A 16,015-nucleotide genomic window follows, 5' to 3' on the forward strand; every position below is an offset into this window, starting at 1 on the left:
AATCTTGATCTTGCCAATGGGGGCGCAGGACAGGCCGGGTACGATGCCATGGAACACTGTCCGAGTAGGCATGAGCTGCTTCGTCTTGACATTTAGCTTCTCCAGGGTGTCACGGTACAGGATGTTGATGCTGCTCCCGCCATCTATCAACACATGGGAGAAGCGGGCGACGCGTCTGTCCGTTGCAAGGGTGGCTTCCAGGACCAAAGCATAAGAGCCGGGAGACGACATCACCTCCGGATGGTCGGCCCGGCTCCAGCTGATGGGCTTTTCTGACCAATGCATGTGTCCGGCGGGGTTGGCAGCGACCACGCTAACTTCCTGGCGCTCTTGGCGTTTGCTGCGCCGGTCTTCGGGCTGGCTTGTAAAGACAATGTAGGTTGCCTACTCGTCAGGGAACTCGTCATGCACGGCTTCGACTGCGGGCCGGGCTGCCGGAGGCGGCGGAGGCGGAGGCGGCGGGCCGGCAGGTGGAGGCGGCGCGAGCCCCTCGCCTTTGGAGATTCGGGTGAGCCAATGGTACTTCCGGGTTGTGTGGTTGGACGGCTTCGCGCCGCTGTGGAACTTGCACGGGGCGTCGAGAGTTTTCTCGTAGGAGAAGGCGGGCTGCCAAGCCGGCCTGCCGCCCTTGGGCTTCTTGGGCGCCGGTCGCTCTTCAGGCGGCATGTCTTCGACTGTGGCCACCTGCCGACTGGCGGGAGGCGGCGCGGGGCCCTGGCGCTTGTGGTCGTTCGAGTGGGGGAGTCGGCCGGAATCCCCAGCCGGCGTCTTGGGCGCTGGGTTGAGTCTTCTTCCAACACCAGGGATCACGCCAGGCGGTCAATCCGATGGCGGGCGTCATTCTCGCCGATTCCTTTGCGGCGGCCTAGCCGGCCGCTGAGAGTCGGGTGCGCCACAGGCTGCGGGGCGGGATATCTCTCTCCACGGGGCGAAGGCGGAGGCGGGTCGCTCCGCCATTCCATGGCTCGGGGATGACCGTCCGTGTCTTGCTCGATGGAGATCCGGGTCCGGCTGCGGCTGGCAGCCGGCTCCTTCTCGCGTCGCGCGCGGGTATTGCTTGTAGTCGGCATCCGGGACGTCGCGCCGTGTTCTCAGCATGGGGGAGGGCTTTCCGCACGGGCGTCGGCTTCGTGTCGCTGCGCGGCTGCGTCAATCAATTGCTGGAGGCGCCGGGTCATGTGGGGGAGGTCTTCGGCCTCCAGGCCATCCAGCTCGTCTACGGTCGCCTGGACGGCACGCAAGTTCTCGAGCGGAGTGGCATAGACCGGGCGGTCGACTCCCAGCGTATCGGCGATGACGGTGCTGCGTTGCTTGACAAGGCCGGCCCGGCTTGGCCCGCCCGGGGCCGGCGTGCCGAAGGCGGCGCGGTCAGCTTCGCGCTGATAGGCCTCAGTGAGGCGTCTTACGGAAGCCAGCATCCGGCCCTCTGCGAGGAGGGCGAGGCGGCGTGCCTCCAGTGCTTCGTCATCGGCATTAGCCGGGAGGGGAGCGGACAAGTCATGGGCCGCCGCGCGCGAGGCGTCATGGGCGCTCTCGTCGGCTGGGCCGCCGTGGCCGACAACCATCACTTTGCTGGTGACAGCATCGCAGCCGTCGGCTCGAGGAAGCGGGTCGTTGTAGATCGTGACGTTGGTGGGGAAGGTGTCGTAGGAGGCCGTGTCGGAGTCGACAGGCATCGGGTCGGTGGAGCCAACTGACTCCAGGTCCGCAGCGGGCTCGCTGGAGACATGGAGCTGGCCGAGAAGGTTGGCGAGGTGGTCGGTGCCCGCATCGGAGGCGAGCTCGTCGGAGATGAGAGTTTCGTCGAGGAGATCGGCGAGGCTGCTCGCCACGCAGATGCTGGCGACGCCTTGCAGCGTGTTGTCGCAAGCGCCATCGGGCGTGCCGGGCTGGCTACGCTTGCGGGGGAGGAATAAGGTTCCCGTCCAGAACAGGTCTCCGGACGACGGTGCACCTGGCCCCACGGTGGGCGCCAAATGTCGGGTGGTAGGTGCGACATATGCCAACAGGTGGCTTATCATTGTGGGAGCCAGTAAGACATCGCCGGTGCCTGGAAACGGGATAAGGCGAAGACATGCACGCCGGCGGATCTTACCCAGCTTCGGGGCTCTCCGTGGAGATAACACCCCTACTGCTGCTCTGCGGGGTCTCCGCATGTTCGCTAGATGAATCAAGTAGCTACACAACGCTCCTTGAGCTGTTTGGTGGAAGGAGGAAGAAGGCCACGGCTAGCCTGCTTCTTCTCCTTGCGGGGTGTCTAGAATTAGCAGGGGGTCGAACCCTTTGCATGGGTGCCCTGGGGGGGTTATATAGGCCTACCCCCCAGGGGTACAACGGTAATCCGACTGGGCGCGGGGCCCAGCCGTCTGGGACTGCGCTCGCCGGCTTCTGCGCCGACTGCTAGGGCCCACCGGCTGGTGGGTCCCGCCGGCTGCCAACTCCTTGGCAACAGGCAGGTCCCACCGCCCAGGACCTGGTCGGCGGCTGGTTGCTGTGGCTTCATCTTGGTGACGTAGGCTTCGTCGTGGTAGGCGTGGCTACAGTGCCGCCGCTCGTCTGGCGATCGTTGTAGCCTCACCGTGTCTTGTCTCCTTAATAGGGCGTCTCCTTCGAGGGAGGCGGCTAGCCGACTGCGGGGAGCCGGCTCCATCTCGAGCCGACTGGTTGGAGGCGCAGGCACCTTCGGGCGTCTCTCTGCCCGAAGGGGCCACCGTCTGTGGGCCACGCTGGCGGCCCGTCGTGGGCGACGCCAAGGTCAACATGGCAACAGTGCGCGCCGGACGGGTCATGCCTACCCCGTACGGCGCACTGTGCCAGGCGTGCTCCGGGATTCGGGGCTGGCAGGCTTCACTGTAGCCACGCCCTGTCGCTCCGCCGTTAGGTGGGTGCAAACTTTGAGGGTACGGTCTCGACCGCTTTATGGGAGCCGGCTTCTTGGAGTCGGCCTTCTCATGGCCGGCTTCTTGGAGTCGGCCTTCTCATGAGGGCTAAAGTCGGACCGCCTTCCGAAAGCCGGCCTGGGTGGCAGCCAGCAAGGGGAAGGCGGCCCCATGTCTTGGATTCTTGAGAGCCGGGTGGGCTCGTAACTTTTTCAGAAGGGCCAGGGGAAGCCGGCTAGGCTACCCATGGCTATTTACTCCGACATCCGGTGCATTATATAAACCGAGGCCAGGCTAGTCGATTGATAGACAATATATACAACAATCATACCATAGGCTAGCTTCTAGGGTTTAGCCTCCTTGATCTCGTGGTAGATCTACTCTTGTACTACCCATATCATCAATATTAATCGAGCAGGACGTAGGGTTTTACCTCCATCAAGAGGGCCCGAACCTGGGTAAAACATTGTGTCCCTTATCTCCTGTTACCATCGATCCTAGACGCACAGTTCGGGACCCCCTACCCGAGATCCGCCGGTTTTGACACCGACACCTACAAAGTACTTCTAGTTTCATACTTGTTCTAGGTAAAGCGAATGTCAAGCGCGCGTAGAGTTGTATCGGTGGTCGATAGAACTTGAGGGAATATTTGTTCTGCCTTTAGCTCCTCGTTGGGTTCGACACTCTTACTTATCGAAAACTGTTGTGATCCCCTGTACTTGTGGGTTATCAAGACCTTTTTCTGGCGCCATTGCCGGGGAGTCATAGCATGGGGTGAATATTCTCGTGTTTGCTTGTTTGCTTTATCACTAAGTAATTTTTATTTTTATTTGCCGTTCTTAGTTGTTTTCTATCTTTAATTATGGGTAGGAAACGCAAAATACCAAAAACATTAGTTGTACCTACTGAACCAATGGTTGAAGAACCACTCAAAATCTATCACACTCCTGAAGCTTATTACTTGGATCATCTTCGATCCCTATGTGCTCGTGCTGAAACCCCAACTAGCTTAGTTGAGGGCAAATCCTTAGATGAGCTTGCTTGTTATGTGCGACACCGTATATCTGAAAAGGGAAATGTTTACTGGATCAAATTCGTCGTTTGCAATGCTATGCTTGGAATTTATGCGAAATATATGATTATACTTGTTGTTCTGAAGACCCTAAGAAACACCTTCCCTACCAATGTTTGTTTAGTGATAATGGAATTGTATCTTCTTATGCTAAGGGCGTTTATAATTACTATGATGTTCAACAAATTGAAGAATTTGTTGCTTTTAAGGGTGCTTACGAAATTGCTTCTTTGATTGAAAAGTATGATGCTACTCTTTACAAATCTGAAAATTTTGCCATACTTGAATATTCTTATGAGAATTATGCTTCTAATGCCTATGTTAAACCATATATCGATGTCTCCTCCGCTGTCCAAGAAGAGACTAATATTTTGCAGGAGTCTATGGAAGAAGAAATTGAAGAAACTGCGAGCTCATTGGATGAAAAAGATGATGAGGAAAGCAAAGAACAAAAGGAGGAAGAGCGGATTAGCTACCCGTGCCCACCTTCTAATGAGAGTAACTCTTCAACTCAAACATTGTTTAATTTCCCTTCGTGCTTACCAAAGGATGATTGCTATGATGATTGTTATGATCCCGTTGATTCTCTTGAAATATCCCTTTTTGATGATGCTTGCTATGCTTGTGGCCAAGATGCCAATATAAATTATGTTCATGGAGATGAACTTGCTATAGTTCCTTATGTTAAACATGAAATTGTTGCTATTGCACCCACGCATGATAGTCCTATTATCTTTTTGAATTCTCCCGACTACACTATATCGGAGAAGTTTACCCTTATTAAGGATTATATTGATGGGTTGCATTTTACTATTACACATGATGATTTTGATGAATATAATATGCATGTGCTTGCTGCTCCTACTTGCAATTATTATCAGAGAGGAACTATATCTCCACCTCTCTATGTTTCCAATACGATAAAATTGCAAGAAACTATTTATACTATGCATTGGCCTTTACTATGTGTGCATGAATTATTCTTTTATGACATGCCGATGCATATGAAGAGAGTTAGACTTCGTTGTTGCATGATATATGTTACTTTGTGCTCACTACTAAATTACAAATCATTGTTAATTAAAATTGGCTTGATATACCTTGGGATCCGGGTGGATCCATTACTTGAGCACTATATGCCTAGCTTAATGGCTTTAAAGAAAGCGCTGCCAGGGAGACAACCGGGAAGTTTTAGAGAGTCACTTATTTCTGTTGAGTGCTTTTATATAGTTTAAAAACAAAAAAAGAGGGGAACCCAAAACTTTTCAAAAAGGAAAGTGAAAGTGAGAGAGATGAGAATTGTTAAAATGGGAGCTAGCCTTGAACTTTGTTCATGCCCATGGAAACTTTGTGACCCTTGATTACAGAATCTTTTCAACAAAAATAATTATCCCCTTGTACAATTCCTTTGTATTATAAAAATAATGTGCCAAGATTTGCCTTTAGGATGTTTACATTGCTTGTTGGTTTGTGCAGTGCAGAACAGAAAATTTGGCTGTAATGCTCGATTTTACATTTTTTGCTAGCATGTCAAATGGTTTCTGATTCTTTTTGCACTGTCTTTCTATACAAATTGTTTATTTTTCCTAATTTTGGTAGAATTTTTCAAGTATCAGAAGTATGGTGAATGTTTAGATTATTACAGACTATTCTGTTTTAGACAGATTCTGTTTTTGATGCATAGTTTGCTTGTTTTGATGGAACTATCAATTTATATCAGTGGATTAAGCCATGAAAAAGTTATACTACAGTAGCTATAATGCAAAAAAATATGAATTGGTTTGCAACAGTACTTAGAGTGGTGATTTGCTTTATTATACTAACGGATCTTACCGAGTTTTCTGTTGAAGTTTTGTGTGGATGAAGTGTTCGATGATCGAGAAGGTCTCGGTATGAGAAGAAGGAAGAGAGGCAAGAGATCAAGCTTGGGGATGCCCAAGCCACCCCAAGTAAATATTCAAGGAGACTCAAGTGTCTAAGCTTGGAGATGCCCCGGAAGGCATCCCCTCTTTCTTCAACAAATATCGGTATGTTTTTGGATTCGTTTCATTCATGTGATATATGCAGATCTTGGAGCGTGTTTTGCATTTAGTTTTCACTTTTCTTTTATGCACCATGCTGGTATGAGATAGTCCTTGGTTGATTTATATAATGCTCTATGCACTTCACTTATATCTTTTGAGTATGGCTTTATAGAATGCTTCATGTGCTTCACTTATATCATTTGAAGTTTGGATTGCCTGTTTCTCTTTACAAAGAAAACCGCCATTTGTAGAATGCTCTTTTCTTCACTTATATTTGTTAGAGCGTGGGCATATCTTTTGTAGAAAGAATTAAACTCTCTTGTTTCACTTATATCTATTTAGAGAGATGACAGGAATTGGTCATTCACATGGTTAGTCATAAAATCCTACATAACACTTGTAGATCACTGAATATGATATGTTTGACTCCTTGCAATAGTTTTGTGATATAAAGATGGTGATATTAGAGTCATGCTAGTGGGTAGTTTTGGATTAGTAGAAATACTTGTGTTGAGGTTTGTGATTCCCGTAGCATGCATGTATGGTGAACCATTATGTGATGAAGTCGGAGCATGATTTATTTATTGATTGTCTTCCTTATGAGTGGCGGTCGGGGACGAGCGATGGTCTTTTCCTACCAATCTATCCCCTAGGAGCATGCGCGTAGTACTTTGTTTCGATAGATAATAGACTTTTACAATAAGTATGTGAGTTCTTTATGACTAATGTTGAGTCCATGGATTATACGCACTCTCACCCTTCCATCATTGCTAGCCTCTCTAGTATCGCGCAACTTCCGCCGGTACCATAAACCCACCATATACCTTCCTCAAAACAGCCACCATACCTACCTATCATGGCATTTCCATAGCCATTCCGAGATATATTGCCATGCAACTTCCATCATCATCATATACATGACTTAAGCATTCATTGTCATATTGCTTTGCATGATCGTAAGATAGCTAGCATGATGTTTTCATGGCTTGTCTGTTTTTTGATGTCATTGCTACGCTAGATCATTGCACATCTGGGTACACCGCCGGAGGCATTCATATAGAGTCATATCTTTGTCCTAGTATCGAGTTGTAAGTAAATAAATGTGTGATTATCATCATTATTAGAGCATTGCCCCGGTGAGGAAAGGATGATGGAGACTATGATTCCCCCACAAGTCGGGATGAGACTCCGGACTTTAAAAATAAATAAAAGAGGCCAAAGAAGCCCAAATAAAAAAGGCCAAAGAAGCCCACCAAAAAAAGAAAAGAAAAGAAATAAAAAAATAAAAAAAGAGAGAAAAAGAGAGAAGGGGCAATGTTACTATCCTTTTACCACACTTGTGCTTCAGAATAGCACCATGTTCTTCATATAGAGAGTCTCTTGAGTTATCACTTTCATATACTAGTGGGAATTTTTCATTATAGAACTTGGCTTATATATTCCGATGATGGGCTTCCTCAAATGCCCGAGTTCTTCATGAGCAAGCAAGTTGGATGCACACCCACTTAGTTTCTAGTTTGAGCTTTCATACACTTATAGCTCTTAGTGCATCCGTTGCATGGCAATCCCTACTCACTCACATTGATATCTATTGATGGGCATCTCCATAGCCCGTTGATACGCCTTGTTGATGTGAGACTATCTTCTCCTTTTTGTCTTCTCCACAACCACCATTCTATTCCACCTATAGTGCTATGTCCATGGCTCACGCTCATGTATTGCGTGACAATTGAAAAGGTTTGAGAACATCAAAAGTATGAAACAATTGCTTGGCTTGTCATCGGGGTTGTGCATGATTTGAATATTTTGTGTGGTGAAGATGGAGAGCATAGCCAGACCATATGATTTTGTAGGGATAACATTCTTTGGCCATGTAATTTTGAAAAGACATGATTGCTTTATTAGTAGGCTTGAAGTATTATTGTTTTTATGTCAAATGATAGACTATTGCTTTGAATCACTCGTGTCTTAATATTCATGCCATGATTAGATTATGTGATCAAGATTATGCTAGGTAGCATTCCACATCAAAAATTATCTTTTTTATCATTTACCTACTCGAGGACAAGCAGGAATTAAGCTTGGGGATGCTGATACGTCTCCGTCGTATCTATAATTTTTGATTGTTCCATGCCAATATTCTACAACTTTCATATACTTTTGGCAACTTTTTATACTATTTTTGGGACTAACATATTGATCCAGTGCCCAGTGCTAGTTCCTGTTTGTTGCATGTTTTTTGTTTCGCAGAAAATCCATATCAAACGGAGTCCACACGGGATAAAAACCGACGGAGATTTTTTCTGGAATATATGTGATTTTTTGAAGAAAAATCCACGCGAGACGATGCCCGAGGGGGCCACGAGGCCAGGGGGCACGCCCTTGACCCTCGTCGCCACCCCATAAGGCGGTTGATGCCCTTCTTTTGCCGCAAGAAGGCTAATATCTGGATAGAGATCATGTTCAAATTTCAGCCCAATCGGAGTTACGGATCTCCGGAATATAAGAAACGGTGAAGGGGCAGAATCTGGGAACACAGAAACAGAGAGAGACAAAAAGACAGATCCAATCTCGGAGGGGCTCTCGCCGCTCCCATGCCATGGAGACCAAGGACCAGAGGGAAAACCCTTCTCCCATCTAGGGAGGAGGTCATGGAAGAAGAAGAAGGAGGGGGGCTCTCTCCTCCTCGCTTCCGGTGGCGACAGAGTGCCACCGGGGGCCATCATCATCACCGCAATCTTCACCAACAACTTCACCGCCATCATCACCAACTCTCCCCCTCTATGCAGCGGTGTAACCTCTCTCTTACCTTCTATAATCTCTACTTAAACATGGTGCTCAACGCTATATATTATTTCCCAATGATGTATGGCTATCCTATGATGTTTCAGTAGATCCGTTTTGTCCTAATGGTTAGTTGATGATCGTGATTGGTTTGAGTTGCATGGTTTATTATTGGTGCTGTCCTGTGGTGCTTTCTATGTCGCGCAAGCGTGAGGGATTCCCGCTGTAGGGTGTTGCAATACATTCATGATTCGCTTATAGTGGGTTGCGTGAGTGACTGAAACACAAACCCAAGTAAGGGGGTTGTTGCGTATGGGATAAAGAGGACTTGATACTTTAATGCTATGGTTGGGTTTTACCTTAATGATCTTTAGTAGTTGTGGATGCTTGCTAGAGTTCCAATCATAAGTGCATATTATCCAAGTAGAGAAAGTATGTTAGCTTATGCCTCTCCCTCAAATAAAATTGCAATAATGATTATCGGTCTAGTTATCGACTGCCTAGGGACAAATAACTTTCTCGTAACAAAAAGCTCTTTACTAAAAATAACTTAGTTGTGTCTTTATCTAAACAGCGCCTACTTTTTATTTACTTGATCTTTATTATCTTGCAAACCTATCCAAAAACACCTACAATGTACTTCTAGTTTCATACTTGTTCTAGGTAAAGCAAACGTCAAGCGTGCGTAGAGTTGTATCGGTGGTCGATAGAACTTGAGGGAAAATTTGTTCTACCTTTAACTCCTCGTTGGGTTCGACACTCTTACTTATCGAAAACTGTTGCGATCCCCTATACTTGTGGGTTATCAAGAGACAACATACATCTCATCAAAATATCGAACGAATACGAAATTCACATGACTACTTATAGCAAGACTTCTCCCATGTCTTCAGGAACAAACATAACTACTCACAAATCATATTCATGTTCATAATCAGAGGGGTATTAATATGCATAAAGGATCTGAACATATGATCTTCCACCAAGAAAACCAACTAGCATCAACTACAATGAGTAATCAACACTACTAGCAACCCACGGGTACCAATCTGAGGTTTTGGGACAAAGATTGGATACAAGAGATGAACTAGGGTTTGAGATTAGATGGTGCTGGTGAAGATGCTGATGGAGATTAACCCCCTCCCGATGAGAGGATCGATGGTGATAATTTCCCCCTCCTGGAGGGATGTTTCCCCGGCAGAACAGCTCCGCTGGAGCCCTAGATTAGTTCCGCCAAGGTTCCGCCTCGTCGCGGCGGAGTTTCGTCCCGAGAGCTTGCTTATGATTTTTTCCAGGGTGAAAGACTTCATATAGCCAAAGATGGGCACTGGAGGCCTGCTAGGGGGCCCACGAGATAGGGGGCGCGCCCCCACTCTCGTGGATGGTGGGTGGCCCCCCTCTAGTGCTTCCTTCGCCCAATATTTTTTATATATTCCAAAAATGACTCCGTGGAGTTTCAGGACTTTTGGAGTTGTGCAGAATAGGTCTCTAATATTTGCTCCTTTTCCAGGCATTCTCCCTCTTCGTGCAAACCTTGTAAAATAAGAGCAAATAGGCACAAGTATTTTGACATAATGTGTAATAACATCCCATAATGCAATAAATATCGATATAAAAGCATGATGCAAAATGGACGTATCAACTCCCCCAAGCTTAGACCTCGCTTGTCCTCAAGCGGAAGCTGATATCGAAAAATATGTCCACATGTTTAGAGATAGAGGTGTTGATAAAATAAAATACGGACATGAGGGCATCATGATCAATCTTATAACAACAACATATATATATATATATATATATATATATTGTTGGGGAATGTAGCAATAATTCAAAAATTTCCTACGTGTCACCAAGATCAATCTAGGAGATACTAGCAACGAGAGAGAGGGAGTGCATCTCCATACCCTTGAAGATCGCAAAGCGGAAGCGTTACAAGAACACAGTTGATGGAGTCGTACACGCAGCGATTCAGATCACGGTCGATTCCGATCTAAGCGCCGAACAACGGCGCCTCCGCGTTCAACACACGTATAGCCCGGGGACGTCTCCTCCTTCTTGATCCAGCAAGGGGAGAGGAGAAGTTGAGGGAGAACTCCGACAACACGACGACGTGGTGGTGATGGAGCTCATGGTTCTCCGGCAGGGCTTCGCCAAGCGCTACGGAGGGGGGGAGGTGTAGGAGAGGGGAGGGGCTGCACCAGGGGAAGGGTGTGATTGCCCTCTCTCTCCCTCACTATATATAGGGGGAAGGGGTGGAGGAGGCACCCTAGGGTTCCCTAGGGGAGGGGCGGTGGCCACAGGGGAAACCCTATGTCGGAGTAAATAGCCATGGGTAGCCTAGCCGGCTTCCCCTGGCCCTTCTGAAAAAATTACGAGCCCGTCCGGCTCTCAAGAATCCAAGACATGGAGCCACCTTCCCCTTGCTGGCTGCCATCCAGGCCGGCTTTCGGAAGGCGGCCCGACTTTAGCCCTCGCGAAGAACACCACGGGAGGGCCGACTTCGGGAAGCCGGCCATGAGAAGGCCGACTCCAAGAAGTCGGCTCCCAAAAAGCGGTCGAGACTGTACCCTCAAAGTTTGCACCCACCTAACAGCGGTGCGACGGGGCGTGGCTACAGTAAAGCCTGCCACCCCCGAATCCCGGAGCACGCTTGGCACAGTGCGCCGTACAGAGTAGCCATGACCCGTCCGGCGCGACACTGTTGCCACGTTGACCCTGATGTCACCCACGACGGGCCGCCGGCGTGGCCCACAGATGGTGGACCCCTTCGGGCAAAGAGACGCCTGAAGGCGGCCACGCCTCCAACCAGTCGGCCCAAGACAGAGCCGGCTCCCCGCAGCCGGCTTGCCACCTCCCTCGAAGGAGACGCCCCATTAAGGAGACAAGACGTGGTGAGGCTACAGCGATCCCCCGACGGGCGGCGGCACTGTAGTCGCGCCTACCACGACGAAGCCCACGTCACCAAGATGGAGCCACAGTAACCAGCCGCCGACCAGGCCCTGGACAGTGGGGCCTGCCTGTCGACCAAGGGGCCGGCAGTCGGCGGGCCCCAGCAGCCGGCGCAGAAGCCGGCGAGCGCAGTCACAGACGGCTGGGCCCCGCGCCCAGTCGGACTACCATTGTACCCCCAGGGAGTAGGCCTATATAAACCCCCCGGGGCACCCATGCAAAGGGTTCGACCCCCTGCTAGTCCTAGACACCACACAAGGAGAAGAAGCAGGCTAACCGTGTCCTTCTTCCTCCTCCCACCAAACAGCTCAAGGAGCATTCTGTAGCTACTTGTTCATCTAGTGATCATGCGGAGACCCCGCAGAGCAGCAGTAGGGGTGTTATCTCCATGGAGAGCCCCGAAGCTGGGTAAGATTCGCCAGCGTGCATGTCTTCGCCTTATCCCGTTTCCAGGCACCGGCATGTCTTACTGGCTCCCACAATGATAAGCCACCCGTTGGCATATGTCGCACCTACCACCTGACACCCTAGATGGGTTTGGGCGCCCCCACCCCTAGGAAACTTGCTCCCCCCAAGCTGGGAGGGGTGGCTGCCCTAGGGGAGGTGCCCCACCTCTCCAGGTTACGTGAGAAGGGGTGGGAGGGGCGCTCAGCCCCTTAGTGGGCTGATGTGCCCCTCCTCTTGGCCCATAAGTCCCCCCCCCCCAACGCTTGCCGGGGCCTCCGAAACCCCTTTCGGACACGCTGGTCATCACCCGGTACCCCCAGAACAATTCCGGACTCCAATACCCTTTGTCCAATGGCGCTTGCCACGACGCGCTGCAAGGCGTCACCAGCGTCTGCGCGGCGAGCAGCCTCGCCGATCTCCTCGACGAAACCCTCATCTCCGACGAGCTCGCCTCCGATGCGGGCACCGACCACCTCGCCAACCTTCTTGGCCAGCTCCATGTCTCCAGCGAGCCCGCTGTGGACCTGGAGTCGGTTGGCTCCACCGACCCGATGCCTGTCGACTCCGACACGGCCTCGTTCGACACCTTCCCCACCAATGTCACGATCTACAACGACCCGCTTCCCCGAGCCGGTGGCTGCGACGCTGTCACCGCCGAAGTGATGGTTGTCGGCCACGGCAGCCCGGCCCACGAGAGCGCCCATGACGCCCTGCACGCGGTGGCCCATGACTTGTCCACCCTCCTCCCGGCTAATGCTGACGATGAAGCACTGGAGGCACGCCGCCTCGCCCTCCTCGCAGACGGCCGGAGGCTGGCTTCCGTAAGACGCCTCACTGAGGCCTACCAGCGCGAAGCTGACCGCGCCGCCTTCGGCACGCTGACCCCAGGCGGGCCGAGCCGGGCCGGCCTTGTCAAGCAACGCGGCGCCGTCATCGCCGACACGCTGGGAGTCGATCGCCCGGTCTATGCCACTCCGCTCGAGAACTTGCGTGCCGCCCAGGCGACCGTAGACGAGTTGGACGGCTTGGAGGCCGAAGACCTCCCCTACATGACCCGGCGCATCCAGCAACTGATTGACGCAGTCGCACAGCGACACGAAGCCGACGCCCGCGCGGAAAGCCCTCCCCCGCGCCGAGATCACGGCGCGACGTCCCGGACACTGACTACGAGCAACACCCGCGCGCAGCGCAAGAAAGAGCCGGCTGCTAGCCGCAGCCGGACCTGAATCTCCATCGAGCGAGACGCGGATGGCCATCCCCGAGCCATGGAATGGCGGGGCAACCCGCCTCCGCCTCTGCCCCGCGGAGAGAGATATCCCGCCCCGCCGCCAGTGGCGCACCCGACTCTCAGTGGCCGGCTAGGCCGCCACGAAGGAGTCGGCGAGAACGACGCCCGCCATCGGATCGACCGCCTGGCGCGATCCCTGGCGTTGGAAGAAGAAGACGATGTCGGCCCGCCTTGTTTCGGCCCCCGCATCCGCGACGAGCCCTTCCCCAAAGGGTTCTCGCTCCCAAGAGACACGCCCAAGTACAACGGCTCTGTGAAGCCAGAAGATTGGTTGATCGACTACTCCACGGCGGTTAGCATAGCCAACGGCAACCGGCGCGTTACCGTGAAGTAGGTGCCCCTCATGCTGCAAGGCACGGCGCGGACCTGGCTCAACAGCCTCAAGCCGCGCAGCATCAACAGTTGGCTGGACTTCATAGAAGCCTTCATCCGCAACTTCACCAGCACCTACAAGCGGGCCCCCAAGCCCAGACAGCTCTCCTTGTGCGTACAAGGCCCCGCCGAGTCCACTCGCGACTACCTCACGCGTCGGGCCGAGCTCCGCAACTCTTGCGAAGGGGTGCACGAGGTGCAAGCCATAGAATACTTCACAGCCGGATGCCGAGAAGGCACCCTCCTCAAGCACAAGCTCCTCTGCGACGAGCCGACTACCCTCGACGAGCTTCTGGACATAGCGGACAAGTATGCCACCGCCGACTCCTCGATGAAGACCGAGCTTCGGGTAGATGCGTCCGGGAAAGTACTTAACCCGGCGCCCAAAACGCCGGCTGGGGATTCCGGCCGACGCCCACACTCGAACGACCACAAGCGCAAGGGCCCCGCGCCGCCTCCCACCAGTCGGCAGGTGGCCACAGTTGAAGACGCACCGCCTGAAGGGCGACCGGCGCCCAAGAAGCCCAAGGGCGGCAGGCCGGCTTGGCAGCCCGCCTTCTCCTACGAGCAAACTCTCGACGCCCCATGCAAGTTCCACAGCGGCGCGAAGCCGTCCAACCACACGACCCGAAAGTGCCATTGGCTCACCCGAATCTCTAAAGGCGAGGGGCTCGTGCCGCCTCCGCCTGCCGGCCCGCCGCCTCCGGCCCCGCCGCCTCCAGCCGCTCGGCCCACCGTCGGAGCCGTGCACGACGAATTCCCCGACGAGCAAGCAACCTACATCGTCTTTACAAGCTAGCTCGAAGACCGGCGTAGTAAGCGCCGAGAGCACCAGGAAGTCAGCGTGGTCGCCGCCGACCCCGCCGGACACATGCATTGGGCAGAAAAGCCCATCAGCTGGAGCCGTGCCGACCATCCAGAGGTGATGCCGTCTCCCGGCTCTTATGCGTTGGTCCTGGAAGCCACCCTCGCGACGGACAGACGCGCCGCCCGCTTCTCCCGTGTGTTGATAGACGGCGGGAGCAGCATCAACATCCTGTACCGTGACACCCTGGAGAAGCTAAACGTCAAGACGAAGCAGCTCATGCCTACTCGGACAGTGTTTCATGGCATCGTACCCGGCCTGTCCTGCGCCCCCATTGGCAAGATCAAGATTGATGTACTTTTTGGGTACAAGGAGCATTTCCGCCGGGAAGCGATCTGGTTTGAAGTGGTGGACCTAGAGAGCCCTTACCATGCATTGCTTGGCCGACCTGCCTTGGCCAAATTCATGGCAGTTCCCCACTATGCATACCTCAAGATGAAGATACCAAGCACCAAAGGTGTCATCACCATAGCCGGCGATTACAAGAAGTCCTCTGAGTGCGCAGCAGCCAGCAGCCGGCTGGCCGAGTCCCTTGTGATTGCCGAAGAAAAGAAGATGCTGGACCGAGTCGTGGCCATAGCCGGCAAGCAGTCGGCCGTGTCCCCCGACCCCAAGGAGCATGATGCTCAAGGATCTTTCCAGCCGGCCAAGGAGACGAAGAAGGTGCCTCTTGACCCCGAGCACCCAGAGAGGTTTGCCGTCATCGGGGCAAACCTGAACAGCAAATAGGAAGGCGAGCTCGCCGATTTCCTCCGTGAGAATCGGGACATCTTTGCATGGTCCCCCAAGGACATGCCGGGTGTTCCGAGGAAATTCGCCGAGCACAAACTACACGTTCGAGAAGACGCAAAGCCAGTCAAACAACCCCTTCGCCGACTGTCGGAGGAGAAACGCAGGATTGTAGGGGAGGAGATAGCCCGACTTTTGGCAGCTGGATTCATTATGGACGTTTTCTTTCCAGAGTGGCTCACCAACTCGGTCCTCGTGCTAAAGAAGAACAACAAGTGGCGCATGTGCATAGACTACACAAGCCTCAACAAGGCCTGCCCCAAAGATCCCTTTGCCCTGCCAAGGATTGACCAAGTGATAGACTCCACAGCCGGATGCGAGCTGTTGAGCTTCTTGGATGCTTACTCGGGATATCACCAGATAAAGCTGGATCCGGACGACCGCCTGAAGACCACCTTCATCACGCCATTTGGAGCCTTCTGCTACCTAACTATGACATTCGGCTTAAGAAATGCCGGTGCCACTTTTCAGCGTTGCATGCAGAAGTGCCTCCTCAAGCAGCTCGGCAGAAACGCTCACGTTTACATGGACGACATCGTGGTGAAG

The sequence above is a fragment of the Triticum dicoccoides genome, chromosome 5A (genome assembly GCF_002162155.2).
Source record: "Triticum dicoccoides isolate Atlit2015 ecotype Zavitan chromosome 5A, WEW_v2.0, whole genome shotgun sequence".
NCBI classification, from domain to species: Eukaryota; Viridiplantae; Streptophyta; class Magnoliopsida; order Poales; family Poaceae; genus Triticum; species Triticum dicoccoides.